This window comes from Grammomys surdaster, unplaced genomic scaffold (genome assembly GCF_004785775.1).
Source record: "Grammomys surdaster isolate TR1022 unplaced genomic scaffold, NIH_TR_1.0 150, whole genome shotgun sequence".
NCBI classification, from domain to species: domain Eukaryota; kingdom Metazoa; phylum Chordata; class Mammalia; order Rodentia; family Muridae; genus Grammomys; species Grammomys surdaster.
Genome location: NW_021604608.1, coordinates 7,558,136 through 7,566,932, shown reverse-complemented (window position 1 = coordinate 7,566,932; position 8,797 = coordinate 7,558,136). Strand labels below are relative to the sequence as shown.

General features: G+C 44.6%; 1 long non-coding RNA gene and 1 other non-coding gene across 2 annotated transcripts; one reads left to right on the top strand and one right to left on the bottom strand.

The window, feature by feature from the left end:
• Positions 1–3,443: 3,443 nt before the first annotated feature.
• LOC114619515 lies at positions 3,444–8,231 on the bottom strand. Its single transcript, XR_003711165.1, has 3 exons — positions 8,189–8,231; positions 7,466–7,656; positions 3,444–3,703 (listed from the first exon to the last, which is right to left on the bottom strand). It is a non-coding gene; the product is annotated as an uncharacterized LOC114619515 (long non-coding RNA).
• On the top strand, positions 3,676–3,779 carry LOC114619536. The gene has a single exon (XR_003711173.1). It is a non-coding gene; the product is annotated as a U6 spliceosomal RNA (small nuclear RNA).
• Positions 8,232–8,797: the final 566 nt, after the last annotated feature.

Here is an 8,797-nt window from a genome sequence, read left to right as displayed (position 1 = left end):
CTCTCTCACATCTATCTATCTATCTATCTATCTATCTATCTATCTATCTATCTATCATCTATCTATCTATCATCTATCTATCTATCATCTCCCTCTCTCCCCCTCTCTCTGTCTCCCTCCCCCAATCCCCTCTTTCTCAGCATCACTCAGAGTAATGTTTGGCCAAACATTTGAGCACCATGGACTAGCCAACTGAACACATAACATTAATCTTTACAACTTAGCAACTCTTTGGGAAAATCCAGCTTCATCTTTCTGGAGTAAAGATGGTTCAGTTTTGTGGTCCCTGGGTCTTTGTGTTTCTCATTTGGTTACAAGCAGACTTTCACCAAAATGTCCCAGCTCATCGGAATTTGTCATCCATAGCCCTGTTTTGGGTCCCACAGACTTCATTAAAATTAAAGACTACAAGAAGATTGTAAATCCCATCAAGTAGATGAGCAAGAGTTTGTGGAAATTGTGAAGGGGGGGCAGAGGTTATGAAAATAGTCTCATTTTGCCAGCTACAAGTCAACTCACATTCAGACTGGCCCAGAAGAAGAGGGCTGTAGTTAAAATAAGTTAATCTTTTCTTTTCAGGTAAGGCAGATCTTGGAGTTAAAATGGGAGGCAGGGTATGTAGACTTCCTCATTTATGGCTGCACGGAGAAGGACAGGCTGTGTGGGGTCTCTTCTCTTAGCTTCTCTGTTCATGCAGGAGGCATGTGGGCTGAGCTGTCCCAGCGTGGAGACATGGAGATATCTGAGTTAAAGCATGTTACCCTTCTATCCTCATCCTAGCTAAAGTTCTGGGGTTCCAGAGTGACAGAATACCTTTTAAATCCTGTCAGGAGTGACAAGAGGAGGCCACCTGTGCAGACTTCATGTTCAGGGATGTAGCATGTAGTTTTGTCTACACTACTTTGTGTTCCAGCTGATTGCACGCATGTACCTGCCCAGGAGCTATCTCAGATCCACGGATAAAAGACATACACACATGAGCTCTTTTTAAAACTGGCTTATTGACTCTGATGCTAGGCTCTTCTAAGGCTTCTACGTATGCCCTTACCTTCACCCCTAGGTCAACACTTCTAAATCTGCCCTCTACTGAGTTGCCCAGTTAGCTTCTCTGAAACTCATTAGTCTTGCTGCCCAAGATGCTTTTGGAACCCTTCTCCTTTCCAGTTATAGTTTGGAAGATTTCACTTTTAGCTCTGAGTCAATTCCGTCTCTCTCCCCACAAGTATCTTGAGTCTCTCCTAGCCTGAGGAGACCTAAAGTCCCTCCTCTTTCCAACAGCCATGGTCACTGGCATCTTTATTGAGAGATCAAAAATTGATTAAGGACCTTCAGCATCAGTAAACATTGATTCTAGATCAAAGCATCAGAACCACACCCCCACACAGGGAAGACCAGTATGTACCAGTGCCCAGGTACTCTGCTTGGGGAGACATTGGTGTATTTCTCTACTGGTTAGTAAATACTCATATTTACCATAACATAAGCCTGCCTTCCTCTCACCAGCTCTTTATCCCCTTGGGCATGCCACAGATTTTCCCAGGGTCTAGAATCTAAAAAGTTAATTCCTCGAATAGTAGGTCATTCAGAACGATCCTCTCTGTTGCCTTGACTAATCCTCAGATGCAAGACTCGAAATTCAGAAAGATTGGTTGCAAAGAGAGTGTTCTCACATTTGATAGAAAGCGATCCATAGTGGGCTGGGAAAGTGATAGACAACCACTTTCTGCTTTTCTCCTTTGTAAAAGGACTGTAGAAATTTCCCATGTCATCAGCAGAGGGACTCAACTTCAGCACCAGTGTCAGCTACACCATTTTGGATGGGCTCTTAGCCTTCACATAGTGATCCTTGGATCTGTGTTCCATCAAGTTCCATCCCCAACCCTTCCTTAGGACATTCAGTGTCCCCCAGGTATTTCTATCCTGTACCTGCCGTCTCTCAAAGACTCAGGTTATGTCATATATACCTGCTCACCTTTCTGTCTGTAAGCTGTGGCCTTCTGTTATGGATTAACTCCTACAATCTGTTTGACCTCCAAGAAAGGAGGGCTGGTCTCCTTATAACTACTTAATACAAAACCATAGGCATGTCAGTCTTCCCCATTCATCAATTCAGTGAGACCCAGACCTGGGATTATGCAGGTACAGTGTAGATGATCCCTGAGCCCCACTTACCACACGGTTATGTGGTTTGCCCCATTGAGATCTAGATAATAGCTAGGCCATAGCTTAACTCAGTGCACCTAGCTTGAAAGTTCCAAAGTCTTGTGGCTAGACAACTAGAAAAATCCCCAAGCTGTTAATCATTACACAAAGTACTTTTCTCAGGGATTCTGGAAGGTTCTGGGAAACCTCAATCATGAACGAATACATTGAAAAAGAGCAAAAGGCGTGTGGAGCTTGTGAGTTAAGCACAAAGCTAAGCTTGGAGGGCCTTGGGGGCTCTCTGCTGTATTAGACAGAATTCTTTAGAAAAACAGACCAGTACAAATACATATGTATACGATGAAAGGGAAGGGGATTTGTTGGACTTGTTTACATGACAGGATGATTGATAGACCAGCAGTGGCTGTGTGTGTGCTGGAGACACAGAGATCACTGTAGATGCTCACTTATGAAGTCCTGTGCGTTAGCAGTTCTAATCCAGTGCTGAAACTCTTAGAAACTCCCTGGAGAGGTCCTGGCACTGAATCCATATTGAAAGCCCAAAGGAGCTGGAATCCAAAGCTGTTGTAGGTATGCCCAGAAGGAATTGGGGCTTGTACATTTGTGTAACATGTCCTTTTTCTTCCTCCAGCCCATTGGATGATGCCTCCCGCCGCGCCCCTCACCCCACCGCTCAGGTCGGGTTTCTCCCCATGCTCAGTCTTACGTGTTATCTTAGCTCCTTTTCTATTGCTGTGATAAGACGCCATGATCAAAGCAGCTTACAGAAGTAAGAATTTTCTAGAACAGTTTCAGAGGGTTAGAGTCCATGACTATTATGTCAAGGGGATTGGCAGCAAGCAGGTATGCCACTGGAACAGTAGCTGGGAACTTACATTTTGATCCACAGAGGGCTGGAGAAAGAGAGAGAGAGAGAGAGAGAGAGAGAGAGAGAGAGAGAGAGAGAGAGAGAGAGGAGGGGGGAATGGCATAAACCTCAAATCCAGTCCCCAGTTTCTCCAACTGGGGACCATGTATTCAAATAGATGAGCCTATGGTTGGAGGAGATTCTCATTCCATCACACATTAATCCCACAAACACTCACATCTCTAAATCCAAGGCTAGTTGACAACCAAGAGCAACCATCACACAAGCAAGTTGGAGAGCAGGAAGCCTGCAGAAGGATCCCTTAGAGCGATGCTTTTGACTTTCCCAGTCATCTTCTTCATTGTCTTCTCTGCAGTGTCTAGGTGGACAGTGTCAAGCTTCAGGCCCAACACGAATGTGTCCAAGTTCTTCAATTGCCGGCTTCTGCTAACATCGCTTACCTGTGGTACGGAAGGTCAGCAAGCCCAGATGTGATGGTCTTGGATCACTCAGTGTGTTTCTCAAGACTTCCAACTTCCCTGCTGCCTTTTTTTTTCTGTTAGATTTCATTTCTTTCACTTAATTATTTTCCCTGATGACCTTGTTAAGTCAGATTTATCCTTTCGGAGTCATTTTGCTTTTCTCCGTTTAAATCCAGCCATTCTATTCCTTTGGTGGCACATATATATTAACCTGGAATAATAAAGAGATCATCAGCATGGCCTCTCCCTAGGATGGCACACACAAATTTGTAAAGAACTCCGTTTTATGTATCCATGTAAAAATTAATTAAAACACAAATCTAACCAACAGTTGAGTCAATAAACCAGTCCTCTGATTTACTTGCCAGCACCACAAAAAAAAAAAATCCTCTGCATGTTCTAAGTAATCTCTTTCGCCCTTCTTCTTGGTAAGAAGCTATTCCTGTGACAGATCCTTTGAGATCAGAGAACACGTGAGCATCATTGTTCCCTTGTCTACCAGCATATGCCTCACTACAGACATCCAGGGATTCCTCAACCATCCACTTTAAACCCACCCATGGCAACCCTGGACCATTCCTACTTATCTCTGCTGTGCAGAGACAGAGAGAAGCAAACCATTCTCACCCGAGAAACAAATCTTCATTTCTGTGAATTTCAATTACGAGTCTTTTCAATGCTTCTTTCAATGGGCAAGAATACAAAAGTGTCTTTTCAAAAACTTTCATCTTGCTACTCATGGAAGGCAGTGCTATACGGACTGAATACTGTCAACATATTCATGGGTTTGGAGGTTTACCTTTTCAAAGACAATCCATTGGTCTGCCTACCATGGCCAAGAAAGAATTAAATGTCATATAACATCTGGTGCTAGAAAGCAGAGAATTGCTCAGTAGCTGCTGAGGGCATATCAAAGGAACCTCAGAGTGGCTTGGAGGGCTATGTAGGAGTCTGCTTGGGCTGCCATGACAAAACACACAGACTGGATAGATGAAGCCAGGGGATTTATTTTGTCACAGCCATGGCAGATGGAAATCCAAATAAGATGTCAGCAAAGTTGATTTCTTCTGAGGCCTTTCTCCTCAGCCTGTAGAGGGCTTCCTTCTAGTGACCTTACATGGCCTGGATGTGTGCCTGAGAAAGACTGACAGACAGATATTTTGACTCTCTTTTTTATAATTGTTTATATAAGCAGTAGGAGTTATTTGTGGGAGTTAGGATGGGAAGTTCCCATCCCCTGGGAGTTCAAAGCCGGCCCTTTCCAGGGCATCATTCTTAGAGCCAGTATGGCCTTATAAACACAGACAACCCAGATCCATTCCTCAGACCCCTGTCCTTTGTTTGCTTGCCTGTTTTGAGACAGAATCTAATCATCCATTCCAGGCTGACTCAGAAGTCACTATCCACCTGTTCTTCTGTCTCCCAAGTGCTGACGTTACAAATGTGTACTACTACGCCCCTGTAATCAATCAGCCGGGCTTTGTAGGCATCCTTGGTAAAACCCCACTTCAAGGCCCGTTGTGGAGCATCAGCCACATGCTTCTGCTCCTATGGCTTTCTGTGGTTAGTTGTGTGTTGGTGGAAACAGAAGTCATCGTGCTCTCAGGCTTCCCAGAGGCATCCCAGCACCCTGCATATCAGGCAGAGCTTCGATTAGGAACAGCATGAGATCAGGTATGTGAGCATCCACTGGGAGGGGCTGTCTCCAAGGTGGGTTGGGACAACCTGCACAAGGAACAGGGTGGTCTATTGTTGAACAGGCTACTGATTGCAGCTGTTGCACTCTTGGGTCCTACAAGAAGGACAGCTGGTATAAGGGTCTGTTGTCTTTCTCATCTTATAGTGATACCAGGACTATAAGATTATGGTCCAAGACATACAAGCACACTTAACCTTAATAACCTCTGAAAATGAATTATCTTTAAATAAGTCATATTAGGTTGAGGGTTCCAACATGTAAACATGGGGCCCACAGTGCAAGCCATGATAGGCTTCTGTTCTGTGTTGCTATCCAAGGCTTGTTATATGAGCAAAAACAGGTCAATAGAACACTCTGGATGTCACAGTATGGAGAGCAAAGTAGGTGACTGTTGGCATATATAATGACACACATAGCTGACTTTGACTCCTTGTTGCCTCAGGGGCTGAATGCAAGCACATTCTGTTCAGACAGGTCGGCCCCCTGTCCAGTTTTATTGTTTGACCTATTTCTCCTGTTAATTGTTTCATAGAGCAAGCAGGACTGGAAGGCAGCAGAGTGTGGTGAGGCTTTGGAGGTCCTGATCCTGCAGGTAAATAGAACCTGCCTTTGGACTTCTTCCTGACCCTGAAGGAGATAGTCCTTTCAAGTGTTGTGTCATAGCCTTCAGTCCCAAGGGGAATCCATTCCCGTTAGGGATAGGGGCTACCTCCATGTCCCAACAGGTGAATTCTCAGTGCTTTGTGGCACTCCAAAAGCTGAGTCCCCCAAGCTAGCTTGAAAGGATTCAAATTCTGTGTTACTAAAGATAACACAGAAAATGAAGCCTGAGTGATAAATCAAAAAATATAGAATCCCTAAGGCATGCACTTTCTTCAGCCTTTCTTTTTCTTTTTTCTTTTTTAAATTATAAAACAAGCAGAGAAAATTATCCACAACAGAATAATTTCTTTTTTCTTCTCTCTCTCTCTTTTCCCTCTCTCTCCACCCCCACTTCCATTCCTTGTTCCCCGTTCTCCTATCCATATGTATCATTTCAACATAAGATACAGAAGACTCCGTTCTGCTTCTGTTCCTTAACCTTGCTTGTATGAATTCTTGAGAGATGATATTTATGCCCCTTACCCATGAAGCTAGGATGACTTTGTGACCATTCTGTAACTAATACCACACAGCGGAGAGATGCCATTCAATTTTCAAAAGTGGGCCAGAAAATGTCACCAAGTTTCAGTCTGATCTTTTGGGATGTTAGTTCCAGGGGAGACTAGCATTGTGGAAGAAGGCCAGTTGCTCTGAGACTGCCTAGCCACAGAGTCTGCATACCGACAGAGAGATGGGCAGTCCAGCCAGGCTCGCGCTGACAGCCAGCATCAAATCCTGACTGTAGGAGTGAGCCATCTCCCGTTGTTGCCAGTCCCATCAGCTCAGCTGATATTTGCAGTCCCAGCTGACATCTTGCTCCCACTGCATAAATGACCTCAACGGAGACAGGCTCAGCTGAGCCCTCTGCAAATTTCTGAAGCTCAAAATTGCCAGCAAAATAAAATGGTCGTTTAAAGATGCTTACATTTGGAGATGATTTTTTTTTTCACACAGCCAGCGATAATAACCAAAGTAAATTTTGGTGTCTGCAAATGAGGGATTGCTACAGTAAAAATGTAAAGCACATGGCAGCGTCTTTGAGATCAGCCTGCAGACAAAGGCTGAAAGAGCTGACATCTGAGAGCAGTTGGGGTGGTAGTCAGGGAGGGGATCTGGGAAAGCCAGAGAAACGTCACAAGAGTTGTAGGCAAAGGAGACTTTTGTTAAATAGTGGGGGGGGGGGAGTTCAACTAAAGTATCACCTGTAGCGTGGGAAGTAGAAAATGTACCAAATGAACTCTGTGAGCTCCTTAAGGAAATTCCCAGGCAGTGTGTGGAAGATGCCAACAATAAAAGGAGAAAGGCGAGGCCAGTGAGATGGCTCAGTGGGGAGAGAGGCTTGCCACCAAGTCTGGTGACCTGAATTTGGTCCTCAGGACTCGTCATAGTCCAAGGAAAGAACTTTGAGTTTTGTTCTCTGACTTCCAGTGCACATGCGTGCTCAAACACACACACACACACACACACACACAAATGGCACATGCACATGCATGCAGGTACCCTGCAGAGATCAGAAGAGGGTATTAATTCTCCTAGAGCTGAAGTTTCAGGAGGCTGTGAGCCTCTGGATGCAAATACTGGGTTACTATCTAGACATAATCTTCCCGGGTTCAGCCTGCTCTCTAATCCCACCTTAGCAACGATTGAAAAGGCCTTGTGTACCCTTGCCAGTCTTCCCACTGGCCAGTGAAGTTTGCCCTCTTCTTGAGTTTTGGCCAGGCTTCGTGACACACCGGTGACTAGAACAACATAATGTGACAGAACTTTCTAGATGAGATCACAAACAGCCATGATGTCCTTGCAGCAGCAGTTCTGGGAGAAACCTGGATAAGTGAAATCAGAAATTCTGGATAAGTGAGCACCCTGAAGCTGCCACATCAGAGATGCTGACTGTACGGGCTCTGACCCACATCTTAGCTAAGACTGCAGTTAACAGCTGAAACATGTGAGCCACTTCGGACAGGGAACCAGGTCAAGCCACTGATGACCTTAGCCATGCGACAATCTAAGCATGGTTCAAGACTGACTTCAAGCAGAAACTTGGTGTCTCAGTCATGGTTTCCACTCCTACACAAACATCATGACCAAGAAGCAAGTTGAGGAGGAAAGGGTTTATTCAGCTTACACTTCCACATTGCTGTTCATCACCAAAGGAAGTCAGAACTGGAACTCACACAAGGTAGGAACTTGGAGACAAGAGCTGATGCAGAGGCCGTGGAGGAATGTTACTTCCTGGCTTGCTTCCCCTGGCTTGCTCAGCTTGTTTTCTTATAGAACCAAGACTACCAGCCCAGGGATGGTACCACCCACAATGGGCCCTCCCACCCTTGATCACTAACTGAGAAAAGGCCTTACAGCTGGATCTCCTGGAGGCATTTCCTCAAGGGAGGCTCCTTCCTCTGTGATAACTCCAGCTTGTGTCAAGTTGACATACAAAACCAGCCAGTACCCTTGAACTCTTTCTGAGTTCTTGCTTTAAAAAAACAAAACAAACAAACAAACAAACAAAAAACTGTGAGCAAAGCAAAATGATTGTTTCAAGCTGCTATGTTTTAAGATAATTTTGTTATGTACCAAGCAACTGGGACAAGTTGCTACACAGACCTTCTTAAATATTCTTTAAGTTACTACAGCTGATTTCAGGGGAAGGGTTCCCCTGCAACATGGGTGATAAAAGCAACCATTTCCCTCCTTTTCCTTCAGTAAGGACAATCAGGACAAAGTGAAAAAGAACAAATATTTTTCTAACTTCTAATCTGCATGGCCAAATTACCTTTGAGAGAGATAGCTTACGGAGCTTACGGGCATAGCAGTTTGATTACGACTGCGCCAGCTTTGGGTATTGTAATTTTAAGCCGTACTTAAAAGCATCACAAATTCAGAAGCCGTTCTTATGCAGCTGCTGTAAAATTCTATTACTCTGACCCTAGGAGGGAATCCACTCAAGCTAGAGCCAGAGACTCT